General features: G+C 39.0%; 1 long non-coding RNA gene across 1 annotated transcript in view; it reads left to right on the forward strand.

Moving 5' to 3' along the window:
* The window catches only part of LOC141507366 (uncharacterized), a 479,100-nt gene extending 465,018 nt beyond the window's left edge, over positions 1-14,082 (forward strand). The window contains exon 8 of the long non-coding RNA XR_012474124.1: positions 13,901-14,082. This is a non-coding gene — a long non-coding RNA (uncharacterized LOC141507366). The remainder of the gene's footprint in view (positions 1-13,900) is intronic.
* Positions 14,083-20,880: the final 6,798 nt, after the last annotated feature.

The raw sequence follows: 20,880 nt of genomic DNA on the forward strand, positions 1-20,880 counted from the left end.
TTTCCTTGCTTTTCTTGTCAAAGGACTGTCCATTTCTGTTTCATTGGCTGCCTCCCAAGATTGGGATGTTCTCCATCATCTCTATCTTAAACTCCCCCTTCTGCAGGAGACCATTGCCAAACCATCCAGCTGCACATATATTCCCACCGAGATTATTATTGGTTAACTCTCTACATGTTGTTTCCTCTTTTAAGATGTAAGCTCTTTGGAAGTAAGAACTGTTTTTGCCTTTCTTGTCATCTCTAGCATTCAGTACAGTGACTGTCACATCATAAGCTCTTAAGACGTTATGGATGAATAGAAAGAGTGAAAGAAGCAGAGGAACTTTTAAGAGAGGTAGGAGAACTAAGATACAATGGAATCTTTGAAAACTGAGAGCAGGGAGAGTAAAGTATGAGGAACCAGACATAAAATCTTTGGAGAGATGAGGAGGATGAGATGTGAAGAGAGGTCATTTGATTTAGTGGTGAGGCTCTCATAGATGACTTTGTAGAGAATTGTTTAAACTCAGTGGTAATGGACCTGTTGGAAGGAATTGAGGAGAGAGTAGTCTATGACGAAAGTGTCAACTTCTGACTGAGACAGACTTTTCAAGATTCGCAGTAAAGAGGAAAGGGAAAGACCAATATCTGGATGAACTCAAGTTTTGTTTTTGGTTTGGGTGCTGAATACACATTAAAGAAACAAAGGACAGCCAGAAAAATGGAAGACAATGACTTTAACTGTTATCGTTTAATGTGTTAAGCTATGAGTTACAATTGAGCATGGAGAAAACTGAAGCCAGAACAGAGAAAATGGATTGGAATAGATGGACTTTATAAAAAGAGATCAAAGATCACGATAAGTGGAAGAGCAGTTTGCACAAGAATGAGACAGTGGCAGAGGTGGAAGAACAAACCATTTTGGTCGAAGAGTAGAATTTCCCTTAGAACTGATGCGATTCTGAGTCTAAGAGATGATGAAATCTAAATTGTGACAATGGTAGAATGTGGCTGAAGTGGGGTGGGAAAGAGAGGGATTGGAAATAGTGTAGTCAACTTGTCAGAAAGGTTGTCAACATGAATATTGAAGTCCTCAAGGATGATGGCAGTTATTGCAGTGGAGAAGTCACTGAAATTGCTGGAAGAATAAAGTTTAGAGATGACAGAAAGGATAAAAAGTGGGGCATAAGTATATCATTGGGATCGTGAAAGGGGAAAGGTCACTGGTTGGTTAGGAAATGTTCTGAAAGTGACAGTAGGGACCAATAAGTATGTACATATCTACTCCTGACTCTATGAATCAGGGGAAACAACAACATTAGTGGGAGAGAGATTCAGATTTCTATTAAAGAGAAGTAAAAGGAATTTGTATGAAAAGTTCAAGGAAGCTGAAGAATTCAATGACTATAGGGTGAATGTTCCAAAGATACAGTGGAATGGGCTAAGTAATGGGAAAATTGGGTTGGATTAAATATAGGCAGGAATAGGAGTTATTAGAATATGGGGTTAGTGATGAAGAGGAGTGCTTTGAATAGAGTCTATTATCTAATCCTGCCTAGGAATGGTAGTGTTGATATGATAATATACTGCTACTGCTGCTTCTAGTAATAGTATTAGTAACTGTTGGAGTAGTAGTAGTAGTAGTAGTAGTAGTAGTAGTAGTAGTAGTAGTAGTAGTAGTAGAATAGTAGCAGTAGTGGTAGTGGCAGTGGTAGTGGTAATAGTAGTAGTAGTAGTAGTAGTAGCAGCAGCAGCAGCAGCAGTAGTAGTGGTCGTGGTAGTGCTGGTGGTGGTGGTAGTAATGATGGTAGTAATAGTAATAGGTATAGTTGGAGGAGAAGGAGGAGGAAGAAGAGTAGGAAGAGGAGCAGCAGCAGCAATAGTAGTAGTTGTAAAAGCAATCTTCACCATTATCATCATCACATCATCACTATCATTCCCATCATTTCCATCACATCATTACTACCATTCCTAGTAAGGACTTATACCCTATCATGATTCTGACTCTTCTGTTTAAAATACTTCTCCCTAGGTTCCACTAGCCTGTTTGTTGTTTTCCTCTATTGGGATGTAAGGACCATAAGTTTCTTGATGAAGCTTCTCTGACCCTGAGACAACTTCCTTCCCCCATGCAATATGGTCCCAGCTTTCCAGATGCAGTTTCCTAATCAGGGATCATAAAAGTTCCCTAGCTCATTTAGTCACTACTTTTCAGACTTAAGTGGGCACTTGAGAACATGTAGGTTGCTCTACCCTGGTGACTGATTAACCCAGCCAGAGAGTCTAAGTGCTTCTGAATCCTTATTGTATATCCTTGCTGGTTTAGGGCAAAGTAAATCTCTCCCTTTGTTACTTGTTCAGTAACTTTTGATGCCTCATTTTGCTCCAACACCAAACCTCAACTAAAAGTAAGTGACTTTAAAGATTGCCCACAATATTCCTAGAGGGCAGGAACTGTCTTTGTTTATATTTTTATTACCTGCATTTAACACAATATTTAGAATGTATTAAAAAGTACTTAATAAATGCTCATTAATTCATTCATTCATTGCTAGGCTTCCTAATTTAGCATTCAAGGGTCTCCCCAATGTGACCTCAGTGTCTCAATCTAGGATCAAAACTTATAAATCCTTCATTCCAGGCAGTTGGGTTTTCTTTTTGATCATTCTATAACAGTGTACTTTTCTTCTATTGCATCAACCACATGGAATACCCTCACCCCTCCTTACTAAGTAAATATCCTTCATGGCTTACCCACATTATTCAACCTCTGTAAAAAATATTCCAAACAACCTCATTACGAGATTCTCTAGAGTCTCTGAAAAGGTTGAAAGGGACTTCAGGGTTCACCTCCTTCAAATTTTTCCTGAAACATATTCTCTGCTCTCCTTTGAATGCCTATGGTACTTGTTGTTTATATTATTCATTTGGTACTTGTTGCAAATTGTATTATTTAACTTTTCATGAGCAACAGTCTAGTCTCCAATATAAGAGCTGTTTTTTCTTTGTATTCCCATAGTACTGACTACAGTGCTGGGGACAAAAAAATGGGTATTCTTTGAAAATTTGTTGAATGGGTGAATGGATATGAAGATTGAATAGAATTCAGTAAAGAGTCCATTTTTCCAAAAGAAATGTTAATATCTCCTTGAAATGAATGCTCCTATAGTCAACTCTTGATCATTTCTGACTGCTCTGGTGGATTATTTTGAGTAAAACTTGTTTGAAAATTCATTAATAGATTCTGCCTAATTTCTTACTGTTGCTAGAAATCTTTTCCTATTGATTATAACTTGGTCTCTTCATAGGGAAGATTTTATAACCCAAGAATTTGAGTGTTTTTTAAGGGAGGGATTTCTGAGCTTAGTTTGAAAGATAAAGTTGTTAAATTCCAGCATAGTAGGGATTAAAAGGAGGAAGTGGACAGCTGAGATGGGTAGAAAATCTCAAAGGTTTCTAGAGCAAAGCTTTCACTAGGTAACTTCATTGTGTACTTCATTTAAATGAGTTTCCAGATTAGATACATTCTGGTGAAATTCAAACACAATTATTTCCAAGATGATTTAAGAAAATTCTGCCATTGTGGGAGAGCAAAGCCTTTTGGCTAAAACTTGGGGAAGGAATTCACTATATAAATACCTACCAACTCCTCTTGCCAAGTCAAATCAAGTCAGGGTCAAGCTTTTATTAAGCACCTATTATTTGTCAACCATTTAGTTAAGCTCTGGAGGCACAATGAAAGGTACCAAGACTACCCAAGCCACTTGCTTTGGGAGGAACATGGCATTATAGTAGAATTTGAAAATAAAGAGAGGTAGGGAAAGGACATTTAAGGTTTGGGAATGCTATTTACAAATTAGTAGTGGGGATGAATGTGTGCATTTTTAATGTCATTTTATTTTATTTTTCTCAATTACATGCAAAGATAGTTTTGACACATCTTTTTATGAATTTTTGAGTTCCACCCTCCCTTTCGTCTCCCCTTCCCATGGCAGTGAGTAATCTGATATAGGTTGTACATATACAATTGTATTTAGCATATTTCCATATTAGTCAAACCCCTAGGTTCCAAGACAAATTAGGGCACTCTCCTTAATTAGGAGCAAAGATTTCTTTCTGTCAAGAGAGAAAAACTACTAGCTAGGAGAGGGGGAAGAAGATGGCAACTACACAGTACCTCATGCATCAGTGAATCTTCCATATCACTGGAGTTTAATAAAAGTTCACATTTTTATAGCACGTCAATGTTTGCAAGGTATTTTCCTTGCAATACTCCTAGGAGATGCATAATGCAAATATGACTGATTTTCTTTTAACAGAATAGGAAACTGGAGATCTAAGAGATTGTGTGACTTGTTAGTCATACAATAAATTAACCTCAGAGAGGAAATTCAAATCTAGTGCTATCCTGATCCTAGGACCAGTCCTTTTCCCTCGTTCATATTGGCTCCACTGCAATCAGCCCTTTTCTCTCCACCATTTTGGCTCCACCGCCACCAGCCCTTTTCCCTTCACATATTTCAAGCTCAAGAAGTTCTGTTTCTCCAGTTAGTGATTTCCTTCAGACAAGATCTAAGCAGCAGCTTCCAATAAACATAATTTACATTTGCCGATTAGTCTGCTTTTCAACTTGAGTCTAATGAAATCTTTCAGAGTCTGGGATTGAAGTAGCCTTTTATTTAGTAAATGGAACTCTAAATTGTAAAACACCTCTCTTTTTGAGGTCCATTTTCTTTATCCTACTCAAAATATGAGGGCAATCTTTATCCTAAGATAGCATTTAAAAATATGGGAAGTTTATATTTTTCCATGATATGAATATCCAACATCTGGCAGCCCCTCCATAAAGACCATATTCCTGTAAAGGAATCTCTCAGAGTCAGTTGTTAAGTCAACTCAGCTAACATTTATTAATTGCCTACTGGATAGTAGGCATTGCATTAATCTCTCAGGATGAAACATGTGGTGAAAAACAGATCCTGCTATCAAGCCCACATTCTAATGGAGCGGCAATATAGAAACAATTATATATAATAAAAATATAGACAAGATAAATGGGTGAGGATCTCAGACACTAAGATTAAGGAGGATTGGAAAAGACAGTGACTGTCAAGAATTACTAAACATTTATTATAATGACATGTGCTACATGCTAGCAATGCAGGTACAGAAAGTGAATTTGAGTCCATGCTCTCAATGAGCTTATCCTCTAATGAGGGATGCAACACCCCAAAGAAAACTAAAAAACAGAGGGGAACTCTTATAGGAAGGTGGTACCTGATGTGAGGACACTGAGGGCAAGTCAGTCCGAGAAGACTCTCACAGAAGTGTAGCCAGGTGGAAAAGGAGGTGATGTTTGGGCTGAGCTCTCTCCTTGGATGTGGCTTAGGAGCTCACAACTTCATGTTCCAGTCAGAGGCAAAACATAGTGATAAGGTGGAATAGCCAGGGCTGATATGATCTTGCAGGAGGGTGATTTTATACCAACTAGAGCTTCCTGGGGCAAGGTAGAGAAGTCAGTTGGAGAAATTCCAAAGTAGTAACTTTAGTCAAGTAGTGAGTAAGATCTGAAGAAAGCCAGGGAAGTCAGAGAGGAGCTGAGGAGAGAGGGAGAGGGAGAGGGAGAGGGGGGGGAGGGAGAGGGAGAGGGAGAGGCAGAGGGGGGGAGGGAGAGGGGGAGGAGAGGGAGAGGGAGAGGGAGAGGGAGAGGGAGAGGCAGAGGGGGGGAGGGAGAGGGAGAGGCAGAGGGGGGGAGGGAGAGGGAGAGGCAGAGGGGGGAGGGAGAGGGGGAGGAGAGGGAGAGGGAGAGGGAGAGGGAGAGGGAGAGGGAGAGGGAGAGGGAGAGGGAGAGGGAGAGGGAGAAGGAGGAGGGGGGGAGAGGGGGAGGGAGAGGGAGAGGGAGAGGCAGAGGGGGGGAGGGAGAGGGGGAGGGAGAGGGAGAGGGAGAGAGAGAGAGAGGGAGAGGGAGAGGGAGGGAGGGGGAGAGGGAGAGGGAAGGAGGGGGAGAGGGAGAGGGAGAGGGAGGGGGAGGGAGAGGGGGAGGGAGAGGGGAGGGGGAGGCAGAGGGGGGAGGGAGAGGGAGAGGGAGAGGGGGAGGGAGAGGGGGAGGGAGAGGGAGAGAGGGGGGAGGGAGAGGGGGAGGGAGGGGGGAGGGAGAGGGAGAGGGGGAGGGAGGGGGAGAGGGAGAGGGAAGGAGGGGAGAGGGGGAGGGAGAGGGAGAGAGGGGGAGGGAGGGGGGAGGGAGAGGGACAGGGGGAGGGAGGGAGGGGGAGAGGGGGAGGGAGGGGGAGAGGGGGAGGCAGAGGGAGAGGGAGAGGGAGGAGAGAGGAGAGGGGAGAGAGAGGAGAAGAAGGAAGAAGAGAATCGAGGAGAGAGAGGGAAGGGGAAGGGGAAGGGGAGGGAGGAGAGGGACAGGGAGGATGGAGAGAGAGAGAGCTGGAGACAGAGACAGAGAGACAGAGACAGACAGAGAGATACAGAGATAGAGACAGAAAGATAGACAGAGAGAGACTGTGTGTGTGTGGGGGGGCATGAGTTCCAGGCATGAGAGATAACTGTATAAATCAATCAATAGGCATTTATCAAAAGCCAACTATGAGTGAGGCAATGTATAAGGCTGAGGGGGGGATATCAGTTCAAAGAATAAAACAATTCCTTTTCATAAGGGATTTACAATCTAATATCAATTTCAAAGGATTCCAGGTTCCAGGTCCTGAAGCCCTCTTGGGTTTGGCCAAAAATGGTTCCAAATTCTTGGGTCACTCCAACATTTATTTTTAGGTTTTTGCAAGGCAAATGGGGTTCAGTGGCTTGCCCAAGGCCACACAGCTAGGTAATTATTAAGTGTCTGAGACCGGATTTGAACCCAGGTACTCCTGACTCCAAGGCTGGTGCTTTATCCACTATGCCACTTAGCAGCCCCTATCATTCCAACTTTTTTAGGAAGATTACCCTTCTAAAAATTGAGCACAATGGCTACAGTTTTGGCCCAGGGACCTGAGCATAGAGAGTCCTATGCCCCAGAGCTAAAAGTATTTGCAGTCCTTTAGCACAGAACTTTGCACCTAATCCAAAAAATAAAAATAATACATACACCTACATAAATAAATGTATGTGTTTAGAGTTAGAACAGTCATTTCCTAGGTGGCCTGCTTCCTTCCCTGGTGACCATATCTCAGGTGAGTGATGCCTCTCCACCTGCCCCCATTGCAGATCCCCTGTAGCAATGTTTTGTGTTACTTATTTCTAGATGAAGTTTGTGGTACCCTAGGAGCAAATATTATTGGTGAGAAATGACACTGGACCATAGAATTTAGAACTGAAAGAGATCCTATTTCATTCCCCTCAGGGAAGTTTCCCCAAGATATGCCTTTCCCTGTCTTTTGCCCCTTCCTTCCCTCCACTCCAAACTTTCAGGTATCAAGTGCAGTTCTGTTAGGATGTGCTTTTCCCCAAAACAACAACAACAACAACACATTTTCAAGGAAATATCTGTTTTTAGTCCTTTACTCAGTGCAAATGTTAAGCCATTGTGTTTCTTCTAGGAACTTTCAAATTATAATCTTTATGCCTGCTTGTGGAATGAAAAACATGTCCTTTGGAGCCAAGATTTCAGTCCTGGGTGATCGTTTGGGGTGGGGGGGAGTATTTAGGGGAGTAGGGGCCTCACTGGGATCTCCTAAAATCACCCCATATAGAATGCTACTGGCTTCAACTCTAGAAGGATGGCTTTGCTTTGTGCGCTAGCAGCTGTGCTCCATTTCCAGATGTTGAAAGTCAGTAGTATTTCCTTCTATGCTAAGTTAAGGATATTCTTAATGAAGTCATTAATCCACACTTCCAGATCCTTTTGGGGTTCATTCTGTCAGTGGGAAAGAAGTGTTCTCCTCAGAATGAATTAAGGGCCATTTTTTTCTCTTAATTACCAAATTAGGCTGTCAGATCTACTGCATTTGAGAGATAAAGTGAAAACCAAAGATGTCTCTGGGCTTCAGTCTTTTTTCCTAAGTAGCATTAGGCATTTTCCATTCCTCTCTCCTGTAAAAGCTCATCTCTATTGGATGATGGCTTACTCATTCTTGCCTGCTGGTATCTCCTGAGAGGGGAAAAGCCCCCCAGCAACTCTGAGGTCCTAGTGAATAGTAACTTTTGGTGTTGGCCAAATAATGAAGGAAGGTATGTTAGTCTTAGGAAACTCCTTATCCTATTTGCATTCAATCTCCTACACCTGTCTTTTACTGTACCTAGTGCTCTTCAGGGTGGTTGCCCTAATAGTGTTTCTTCCTTGATCAGTGCCTTAAGTAGAAGAGAAAATGTCTTTTTTTTAGGATGTCTGCATGTAAAGGGGGCTGATAGCATTCATTATTCTTTTGCAGGTTAGAAATAAATATCTTAGTAACCAGATAGCAAGAATAATTAGTTAAAATTACAAACCAACAGATGGTATGTCTCTTTTTTTCACTTATGTGCAAGACTCCAGGTAAGTTTGTCTGTGGCCTTTCTCACACTAACCCCTGTGAAATTGCTGCTTCCCCAAGAATGACCTGATGGTTTCCTGGGATCCCTTTCTTCCCCAACCTCAAATGAATTGCTCTAGACAAGAAAAGTGCTAGGTTCAGTTCTGGCAGAGACAACTATAGATCTTTCCTGACCACATATTACTATAAAATACCTTTATCCAAAATCTCATCTTTTTAAAGTCTAGCTCTTAGCTTTGAGTTAATTGAATATACTAAATCCATGCTATGGAGTTAATGGGAGTGAATTAACTTCTTGGCTAATACATTGTTCTTCCCTAGGGGCCTGTAGATTTTGTTATTTGTTTCAGTTATGTCCAAAGATACTGGAGTGATTTGCCATTTTCTTTCTTCAGCTCATTTTATAGATGAAGAGACTGAGGCAAATAAGTTTAAGGAATTTGACCAGGGTCACACAGGTAGTTGTGTCTGAGGTCAAATTTGAACTCTGAAAGATTAGTCTTCCTGACTCTAGCCCCAACACTCTATCCATTGTGCCATCTAGCAGCCTCACCCCTCCCTAGAAATAATACTGTAAAACTTAAAGGAATGACTCTTATGATGAGAAAATCTGGCTACAGGGAAAGACATTTAAGGTCAGAAGATAACTCTTTTAAATACTCAATGAAGGTAGCTTATTTCATCAGGCCTTGATGGTAGCATGTGTGAATTCCATGATATCACTTACAGGCAAAGAATTGTTTATAATTGTTTGCTGGAATTTCTCTAATTAAGAATTGATCTCTATTTGTAAACTACTCTGCTGGGGGTAGGGGGTATAAACCATGAGATCAATCTGAGAGCAGGGAGGTAGAATAATCAATTGATCTGCAGTCATTTATTAAGTGGCAAGCACTGTCCTACTGACTGGAAATTCAAAGACAAACATGAACTTTATATTCTAATCAAGCAAGTGGGCCAGAACCACACACCAGTCACTGTCTCCAAAGTCTGTCTCTTGCTTTACTTTGACCAATGAATGGGCTGGCACTTAGTGGAAACCCACCAAAAGTCAAAGATGACATTTAAAATGTTATCAGGGTAACAGAGTCTAGTTGAAACCATGATAAGGGTCTCCATGGAGGAATACAAAAAATAGCATTTCTACTCCATATCCCTAGGGCTGATTGTACATATGTTGGGCCCCTCCAAAGGAGGGGCATAGTGGACATATGATAGGTTGTCTGACTTGATATATAAAAGCCATATTTTTTTTCACATGTACCTACTTTTGTAAGTGTAACATTTGGCAAGGACCATCAACAGTGTTCCAAGAGCTGGAATTCCTTGCCCTTAACATCATCTTCTCCACTTGACCCCACTCCAATCCAGGCTTTAAAAAATAATATCAATTAAACAAGCAATAGCAGCAGCAAAACAGTCATTTTTCTAGGGTTTTAAGGTTGACAAAACTTTACATGAACCTGGATAAAGTATTATTCCTCTATGTGCTACATCTGTAAAGGCCACCTTGCTTCTAAAAATCTTGGAGAAGTTGCTTGAAAAAGTCAGTGAGGAGCAGCTAGGTGGAGCAGTAGATAGAGCACAGGTCCTGGAGTCAGGAGTATCTGAATTCAAATCCAGCCTCAGACACTTAATAATTGCTTAGCTGTGTGGCCTTGAGCAAGTCACTTAACCCCATTGCCTTAAATAAATAAAATTTAAAAATATTATAAAAATAGAAAAAGCCAAAGTGGGGGCATCCATACATTCCTAATTCTCAAATCAGTGTGATCCTACAGAAGTAGTAGTGGCCTGAGAGTTGGAGTCCTAACTCTAATACCCAAAGGAGTAGGTAGTATGATGAAAAAACTAGGGACACTACTTGAATCAAGCAGGCTTGGGTTCAAATCCTGCTTCAGATACTACCAGTGAATCATTTAAGCTTCTTGTACCTTAGTTTCCTCAGCTAAACAACAAACATTTCTACTATGTGTACTTCAGCAAACCCCACCTACTGGCCACATCTTGATCAAATTCCTTGTTTTCCCATCTCACTTCTAGGAAGGACTCTGCCCCCAAGCATTCCTTCATCCTTTCTCCAACTCCACCTAAGCCCTTTCTCTTCTTCTAACCCTTTCTTAATTAAGTTTTCATAGAAGATAGATAGAAATTTAATTTAATGGATAAATGTAATAGAAATGTTTTTTATTTACTTTGACATATCTGAGAAGGAACGTGGTAGAACTGAAGTAGCATAAGGCCAAGATAGACAGAAGTTCATAGAATTATGGGTTTTTGAATTGAGACTATCTAGTCTAGTCCTCTCAGTTTGTAGCTAAGGGAAATGAAGTCAAGGAAAAGTAAAAGACTCTTGTAGAATACCTAGGAAACCATCAGGTCATTCTTGGGGAAGCAGCTCTTTCACAGGGATTAGGTATTTAAGGGTGAGGGAGGCCACAGAGAAACTTACATGGATTCTTGCTCATAAGTGAAATAAGAGACATACCATCTATTGGCTTGTATTTTAACTAATTATTCTTACTATCTAGTTACTAAGCTAGATATTTATTTCTAAACTGCAGAAGAATAATGAATGCTATCAGCCCCCTTTACATGCTGACATCCTAGGAAAAAAACATTGTCTCTTCTACTTTAGGATACCTAGCTAGCAAGTTAATTTTCATTTAGGCCTTCTGATACCCAAGTCAATGTTTTCCAAGATAGCAGTGTATTATGGTGAAAAGGACACTGAAGTAGAAGATGTGTTCTATTGCTTTTCTCTCAGTGATTAGTTGTGACTTTGGGAAAGTAACTTTCTCTAGGCCTCAGTTGGTTCCCCTTTACAAATGGGAATTAGTTAATTTTTTTTCTGTCATGGACTTCTTTTTCAATCTAGTGAAGCCTATGGACTCGTTTTCATAGTTTTTAAATGCAGAAAATTAAAAAAAAGTCATAGGATTACAAAATAAATCAAATATTAGTGAAAATAAGGATACAGTATTTTCCCATCCAATTTCATGGATCCCTTGGAATCTATTTTACAGATTCTTTCAGGGCTCATGGATTTCAGGTTAAGAACTCTCTTTGCCCTTCACCATATACTTTCCTTAGTTTGTGCTTTGCTGGGTTTAATTTATCAGCTTGGAGTTTCTAGCACCTATCTTCAAGAATGAAAGAAATTTGATATTTCAATGATAACCTGAGTGTTTCTATAAAAAAATTTTAAGCCCAGAGTGACTCATAGGATTTATGAATAAGCTATATGGAGTAAGATTACAGAAAAAAAAATCACCTTTGATTTGATACAGGACAGTTTTGAGGACTGTTTACTAGAAAGGCACTTCTTCTGTTCCGTTTCAAGCATTTAACAAAATTCACTCAGAATTTCCCTTCCCAACAGGTCTAATAGATTTCCATGAGTCTATGTTTCTGTGAGGTTTTGAGCAGAAAAGGTTGATTATTTCTACAATTGGGAGATAGTGAGGCTCCATTGCCCCAAGAGCCCTACATTAGTGAGAAAAGAATGTTTGAATGAAATTTTACAACCAGCTTGAGACAGTCTAAAGTTCTTTGGAGAGCTTTTCTCTAAGTTCAAAGCAGATTAGTAATGGTCAGCAAGGTTCTGAAACTGAGAACTAGTGGACTCTTTATATATTAGAGATGAAGTTAATTTCCTAAAACAGTCTTGCTCCTCTATAATACTGATTTTAGGAGTGGACTATTCAGAAACCCAGACCTTTCTCTCATCATTTTGTCAGCCCCAAATTTCAGACATGGTGCAAGAGGATTGAAGGAGGAGTAGCTCGAGCAATCATCACATTTAGAAGCCCTTGAGCATGGAAATCCTTTTTGACTTTGGATGCCAAGGGGGATACTGAAAAATATATATATATATATATATAGCCTGATGTCTTCAGTAGAAGACTTATCTGGGAATTAGTGATAGGGAAGAAGTCCAAGTAGGGAGGCCTAATTTCCTTTGGTATCATAAAAGCTCAACCTGAGAGAGGGACCAGTCTTCCTGAAATCATTTGATCAGTCAGAAAGCCTTTACTAAATTCCTACTCTGCATGGGGCACTGCATCTATTGCTTTAGGGACTCTATGGTAGAAAGGTCATGACAGCTGCTCTCCATTGCTTCTAGGCTAGAATATTTAGGTTTCAATCTGGTCCCAATCTCTCTGGTCAGGCTTCTTTTTCCTCTAAATTTCAGATAAATTTGACTCCTTGGTATTCCCCAATCTCAACAGTGTGTCTCCAGGGTCTGTTCCTTCACATTAGTATTGGCCTATGCATTTCTTTAACTCTGTTTCTAGAATCCTTTTCTTCCTTAAAGAGTCAGCTCAGTTGGCACCCTCTCCAAACAAACCATTTATCAAATTACTATTTATTATTTATCTGTATACATTTTGCATTTCCTTAGGAGTGTGGAGAATGGATAGTATTTAATTTGTAAAGTCAGATGATAGTTGAAATTAAGATGTCAGAGCATAAAAATGATGATGATGATGATTGTACTTCATTATAGAAGAAGCCCATGACATCAGGGAGGCGAGGTGATGCCATGACAAGCACATAAATTGGATTTGAGTGGGGGGGGGCTGTACTAAGTCACCAGCCTCACCCTCTCCTGCAGAGTCATCTGAGTCTAATGGTCAGACATGAATTAGGATGAGATGGCCCTGCATTTGAGGCAATCAGGATTAAGTGACTTACTGAAATGTCACATAGCTAGTAAGTGACAAGTGTCTGAGCTTGGATTCGAACTCCAAGACCAGTGCTCTATCCACTCTACCACCTGGCTGCCCCCAGAGTATAAACACTGGTTACTACTTTGCTAAGGGGAATTGTTTTGTAGTCATTAACTGAAAGAGTAGAAGTAGTAGAAAGAGCTCTGTCGTACAATACCTGGATTCTAGTCCTAGCTTTTCCATAAATTCATTGCTTGATGTTTGTAAATCCTACAACTGTGGTATTCTTCATTGGAAACACAGTCTAACTCTTTAATCTGACAAAGGAGGAGGATGAAAACACATCAAACAATGAATTTATGAAAAGCTAGGACCAGAATCCAGGACAGAGTAGGACAGAGTTCTTTCTACTCACTAGATTATCACTCAAACCTGTAGCATCTGGCATCCCCAGGTGGCCTTCCATCCAAATTTAACCAGAGCCAATTCTGATACTCTTCCCAAATCATAAAATAGGGGACATGCTCAATACCACAGCTATAGGTGGGCCAAAAATAGATTTCCATGTCTATCTGGTCACATCTGCATCCCTGGGGTTATAAGACTGCCCAGCACGACCTTTTTTTCTGAGATATAGCTAATGTTTTGAAAAGATTTCAATAGAGAAAGTTCCAAATTTAGCTGATCCAGGGCTGTGAATGGTATCTGGAGCTGCATAAAAAGAGTTCAGACCAATGACACTGATTGTTTTGTTTCATTTTGTTTACAGGGACATCTGTACATAGAAGCCAGGAGCCAGGATGGGGAATAGGGAAAGATAAGGTACAATGTTTTGCTGGTTCTAGAAAAAAAAACGATTTAGGAAATCTCTGTATATATGCTTCATCAGTCCTTCCAATGAAGTCAGACTGGGGAAATGAAGAGTACTGCCAAACAACCTTCTTTCCAAAACATTGTCACATCTATGATCTCATTTATCCACACTGTGTTCCAATGGAGGTGGGATGAGTCATGTTTATCTTGGAAAGACAACAGAATTTAGTGTTAGAGGTCAGGATTCAAATGCTGCCTCAATTACCATGTGACTGTGGGTAAATCCTAATTTCCCTGAGTCTTGGTTTTCTCATTTGTAACATGGGGGGTATTTTTATTGTTGTTTTTCAGTCATATCTGGATCTTTGTGATCTTGGTTTGAGTTTTCTTGGCAAAGATACTGGAGTGGTTTGCCATTTCCTTTTCCAAGTCATTTTATAGATGAGGAAATGAGGCAAACAGGGTAAAATGACTTGTCCAGGGTCACATATCTGTTAAGTGACTGAGGCCAGATTGGAATTCAGAAAGACAAGTCTTTTTGATTCCAGGCCCAGCTGGTCACTTAGCTACTGAAACATAGTGCGTTATGATATTTATTTTAGTTACCTTATGAACAGTTGGTACAATTATCAAATGAGAAGATAAGTAATCAGGTAATGGAAAGACTACTAGATTTGTAGTCAGCAAAACTAGATTCAGATCCAGGATCTGACATTTTCCAACTGTGTTTGTAAAATAAAGTTAAAAGCTATTTACAGCATTTAGTCCTATAAGATTATTGTGGGATAAATATTTGAAGAAATATTTAAATATGAGTTTTTTTAAATCCTCTGTAGCCATAAAACACCACCTAAATATACCCAATGACTATTATTCTTAGTTCAGATAGGAAGACTGAGGCACAGAGATATAAAATACCTTTCACTTCTAAGTCTCATCATCTAAGTCCTATCATCTCATGAGCTTGACTTATCCAAGGTCACATAACAAGGCAGGAAGACCTGGGATTAAGACCCAGTGTTCTTTGTTCTCATTTCCAGTGTACTCCCTATAAAGTGAGGGAAACAACATAGGACCAAAGGTAAAGAATAAATTTTGAAGTCAGAGGACCTGGGTTCAAATCTTTTGGGGTTTGCCTTGATGTGATCTTAAGCAAATCATTAAATAAATCTGGATATCAACTTCCTCATCTGTAAAATGAGGAAGTTGGACTAATGATTTTCAATGTCCTTTTAATTCTATTTATTGTTCTAAATGCATGGTGATTGGAGTCCTCCACAATCTGCCCCTTTCCAGTTTTCTTACAATTTATTGCCTTCCAAAAACTTTATTAATCAGCTTCTCTGTCCTATACTATACTTTCGATTCATCACTCATAGTACATTTCCCAACTCTATTCCTTTGCAATGGGCAGCTAGTGACAAAGCAGATATAGTAAAGGCAAAAATAAGCTGGAGAAGGAAATGATGAACCACTCTAGTGTCTTTGCCAAGAAAACCCTAAATGAGACCACCAAAAGATAGACATGACTGAAATAACTGAACAACAATGAACAAGCAGCACACCTTGATCTTCCATGCTCAGAAATTAGCTGGACCACCATCTCTTGGCTTTTTAAAGAAAATTATATAAATATTTTATTTGTTTTTCCAATTACATACAATGGTAGTTTCTACCAATCATTTTTTGGCAAGATTTTGAATTTCCTCCCTCCCTCCCTCCCCTTCTCACTCCCCCAACATAAGGCACTCTGATATAGTCTTCACATTTGTTTCCATGATACACATAGATATAAATTGAATGTGTTGAGAGAAGCAAGAGATCCAAAAGGAAGAAAGAAACCATTAGAGACAGAAAAATTATGTAATAAATATGACAACTTTTAAAAATTGAAGATATTTCTCTTTGGTCTTCATTTAAACTCCACAGTTCCTTCTCTAGATACAGAAGGTATTCTCCACCACAGATCCCCTAAAATTGTCCCTAATTATTTCATTGATAGAATGACCAAGTCCATCAGGGTTGATTATCACCTCATACTGTTGTTAGTGTGTGTAATGTTCTTCTGGTTCTGCTCATCTCACTCAGCATCAATTGCTATGAATCTTTCCAAGTTTTTCTGAAATCTCATCCCTCCTGATTTCTAATAAAACAATAGTGTTCCATCACATATATAAATTACAATTTATTCAACCATTCCCCAATTGATAGATATCCCCTTAATTTCCAATTCTTTGCTACCACAGAGTTTCTATGAATATTTTTGTAAAAGTGATGTTTTTACCCCTTTTCATGATCTCTTCAGTATGTAGACCCAGGCGTGGTATTGCTGGATCAAAGGACATGCACATTTTTGTTGTCCTTTGGGCACAATTCCAAATTTCTCTCCAGAAAGGTTGGATGAGTTCACAGCTTCACCAACAATGCATCCCTTCCAACATTGATCATTGCCCTTCTGGTCATATTGGCCAATTGAGAGGTGTGAGGTGGTACCTCAGAGATGCTTCAATTTGCATTTCTTTAATCAGTAATGATTTAGAGCAATTTTTCATATGACTCTTGATAGCTTTGATTTCCTCACCTGAAAATTACCTTTGTATATCCTTTGACCATTTGTCAATTGAGGAATTATTTGGTTTTTTTTTAATAAATTTGACTCAGTTCTCTATTTATTTTAGAAACACTTTTTTTCAGAAACACTAGTTGTAAAAATTGTTTCCCAATTTAGTACATTCCTTTTGATCTAGTTACAGTGGGTTTTTTGTACAAAAGCTTTTTAATTTGATTTAATAAAAAATATCCAGTTTGTTTTTTATAATGTTCTCTAAACTATTCCTTATTCTCCTGATTTGCTGATAATATTGTCTTTTATGCCTAAATTCTATACTCATTTTGACCTTATTTTGGTATGAAGTGTGAGATGTTAATGAAGCTTAGTTTCTGTCATACTATTTTCCAGTTTTCCAAACAGTTTTTATACCAGACACTGGAATCTTTGTGTTTGTCAAACAGCAGATTACTATAAATCATTTCCTGCTGTCTCTTCTGCACCTGTTTCACTGATACACCATTCTATTTCTTAGTCAGCACCAGACAGTTTTGATAACTGATACTTTCTAATATAATTTTAGATCTGATATGTCTAAACTGACTTCTTTTGCATTTTTCATTAAATCCCTTCATATGAAATTAATAAATTAGCTAATATTTTTTCTATCTCACTAAAGTATTTTTTGGTAATTTTGATTGGTATGGCACTAAATAAGCAGTTTAATTTAGGTAAAATTGTCATTTTTATTACATTAGCTTAGCCTAACCATGAACAGTTGATACTTGCATAGTTATTTAGATCTGATTTTATTTGTGTGAAGAGTATTTTATAGTTATTTTCATAGAGTTTCCAAGTCTGCATTGGCAGATAGACTCCCAAATATTTTATGTAGTCTGAAGTTATTGTAAATGGCATTTCTCTTTCATCTTTTTAGTAATATATAGAAATTCTGGGGATTTATTTGGGTTTATTTTATATCTTGCAACTTTGCTAAAGTTTCTGGGTTCTCTAGGTATACCATCATCACCTGCAAAATATGAGCATTTTGTTTCTTCATTCCCAATTCTAATTCCCTCATTTTCTTTTTTTCTCTTATTGCTAAAACTAATATTTCTAACAATATTGGATAATATTGGTGATAATAGGCATCTGTTTTCCTTGCTTTTTTCAAGTCTCAGATCATATTCCATCTTCTGTAAAAGATCTCCCCTGCCTCCCTTCCCCTCACTGCCTTGTTAGTACCTGTTTTTACAGAGTATCTTTCATTGGTTCTGTATATAGTTTGTATAGAACTACTAATTGACATGTCATCTCCCCAATTAGAAGTGAGCTCCTTGAGGGCAAGAACTGCTTCTGCCTTTCCTTGTTTTCCTAGCACTTAGTACAATGCTTATTGTACAGTAAGAATTTAATAAATGCTTGTTGTTTTGCTTTTTTGTATCCCCACAATGCCTTGCATATACTCTGAATCTTCTTGAAATTTGACTGGAGCCCCTACTTTCCTTTAAAGCTTGAAAGCCCTTGCCACTTACCAAAAAAGTGCTCTCCTACTGCCAAATCTCCACTCTGATGGTTCAAAGAACCCAACAGAACAAGGGCTTGCCAACTTGGCACCATAAACATAGCTATCAGAAAAGCTCCTAATTTGTGTATCTGAGTGGATGCTCGGTGTCATAAGATAACACTCTTTATTTTGGATTAGTCTTAGTTCCATTCATTGTAGTCATTTTGGATCAACATGCAATTACAAGCCAGGCAACTTGAATGGGTTAGTTAGTCTATTTCTACAGCATTCTCCTCAAGAGGAAGGCCTTTGATAGAGTGTCTCCAGTCTATAAAAGCGGTGCTCTTTCCACTGAACTGTGATCATTATCACCATCTCATAAACCCCAAGAGTTTAAGCAAGCTTTGTGACCATTTGCAAACCACCCAGTATCTCTGAACTTTTCTTTCCTTCCCTGTCAAATAAGGAACACAAGCCAGAGAATCCTTAAGTCTCCTCTAGTTGTAACACTTGAATTAAATTTTAAAGTGTATACAACAAAGATTCAGGATATACTTACATCTTTGTGACCTTGTCAGAAATGACAAGGTGCTTCCCACCTTCCTCCTCCTCTTCCTTCTTGTTCTTGTTCTTGTCCTTTTCCTTCTATTTCTTCTTCTGTTTCTACTTCTGCTTCTTCGTGAAGTTGTACTTTTAGGATATATTCCTTTGTCAATTTTTCAATAAATGAGAGAAAAGATTTAGTCCCTAGAAATGTTATAAAAAAATTATGAATTCAATGATTTGTCTTTGGAATCTGATTCTTTTTTTTTTTCCAAATTCCTTCTTTCATGCCACTTCTCCACCCCCCAGGTTCACACAATTTCCATTTCTTATATCCTGTTTCATTATTTAGTTCCTCCTGACTTTGGGTACTTAATATTCTAATTTTGCCACAGGATCCTTCTCTTGAGGAGTAAATTTTGATAAAACTCATTTCATAGAATGTAATTGAGGATTTATTGTATCCCCTTCCATGGGGCATTTATATTTTAGGTTGTTTTGTTTTGGTTTTTTTTGCAAGGCAAATGGGGTTAAGTTGCTTGCCCAAGGCCACATAGCTAGGTAATTATTAAGTGTCTGAGACCAGATTTGAACCCAGGTACTCCTGACTCCAGGGCTGGTGCTTTATCTACTGGGCCACCTAACTGCCCCTGGCATTTATATTTTAAAGAAGTATCTGGAAGAGATTAATATTTACCCTTAAAAAAGTAACCATTATGGAATGGCATTATTTCAGTCATTAGTGGGGAAGATATTTGAAGGGTTAAAGGACCTTTTCAATATCTATGAAATCTCTGAATACAGCTGTTTCGTTACCCTACCAGCTTTTTATTGCATATATGTCAGGGGAAATGGGGTTCTTGGGCTATTTCTATGTGATACTGACAAAAACCAGTCCAGCCCACATCCAAGCTGAAGTGTTAAAAAGGCCCTGAATGTGTGTGTCTCTATAATACCTGTCGGCCAAATCATTCATTGGGTGGGTAGCTTGTTTACTCTTTGGGCAAGTCAATGCTGAAACCAGGAGGAACTGAGTTCAAATCCAGTCTCAGACTTACTAGCCTGTGGTTTGGGGGGCGTCACTTAACCCTGATTTTTTTTGTCATCTAGGGCTATCTCCTATTCTCCTGTTTCATATCTGGCCACTGGACCCAAATGGCTCCAGAGGAGAAAGTGAGGTTGGCCTTAATACAGCACACCCTGCCCCCTCCCCACTCTAATCCAATTCACTTGCCTGTCATGGCATCTAATGTCTAGGTTTCCTGAGAACAAAGGACAAAAAAATGTCACCATTATTATCACCAGCTGAGATTGTTTACTCTTTGCCCAAGTCCAGGTCCCATGGCAAACAGATAGCCCAGGGATACATCCTTATTTCTGTAAAGAATAGAAGATTCCCCTGTTTTCAGGATGAAAATCCATTCTCTGGCTATAGAGAGCTGACTCAACCATTTTGTTTGTTCAGAAATATCTGTTTTTAACATTTTCTCTAGTCAACACAAACAAGATATATTTTTAATGAAAGAGCCAACAAAAACATCTTCCTTAGTTATTATGGGTTGAGGAGCAGCAATCCCCATGAGGCAGCTAAGTAGACATGCTCTTTAAAGATATCATTGAATACAGATTTTTTCTAAGTACTTATTGACTTTAAAAAAATCATTTCAGCTACTTTTAAAACAAACAACTGACTACAGGTTCAGCCAGAAGTTAGAGACCTTGAGGTCCAGTGTGGGCTCTGGCTTCCAAGTTCTGTTAAAGTTGCAAGAATGATTGCTGATTAGAAGATGACCTCAGATTTGGAACTTGTCTAATTCTCTTCTGCACAATTATTGTTGCACTGATTTTGCCAATAAGAGTCTAGGATAAGAAATACTAGCAGCTGTGGGACTCTTTTTTTTTTCCTTCCATAACAATAAATCACTAAAAACAGACAACCAAGGCTGCCATGTGGGCTAAGACAGTATCTTTCTTATAAATCAACAATTAAAGATGGTAGAAAGCTGTTTTCCTTTATCCCTTAACCTGACTCATCAAGTGGAAGGCTAACTTTGATTGCATGCTGAGAGGGTGGGCCTGCAGTTAAGGGAAATCATTGACCTATCCTGGTGCTTGGTTTTTGGCTCACAGAGTTCACATCCTGCTGGCCTAAAACTGTACATGTTACTAAGATGATAAATATCATTAAATAAAGAAATGAAGAACAATCTGCTGTCCTCTCCTGTGGAGAAGCATAAACAAGATAAAATCAACAGGAGATGCATCTGCATTAGGGGAAAAAAAAAAACAAAACTATTTACATAGTCATTGGCAAGAATTTTTCAACCCTCTGCCATCC

The sequence above is a fragment of the Macrotis lagotis genome, chromosome 1, assembly GCF_037893015.1.
Source record: "Macrotis lagotis isolate mMagLag1 chromosome 1, bilby.v1.9.chrom.fasta, whole genome shotgun sequence".
Classification (NCBI taxonomy): Eukaryota; Metazoa; Chordata; class Mammalia; order Peramelemorphia; family Peramelidae; genus Macrotis; species Macrotis lagotis.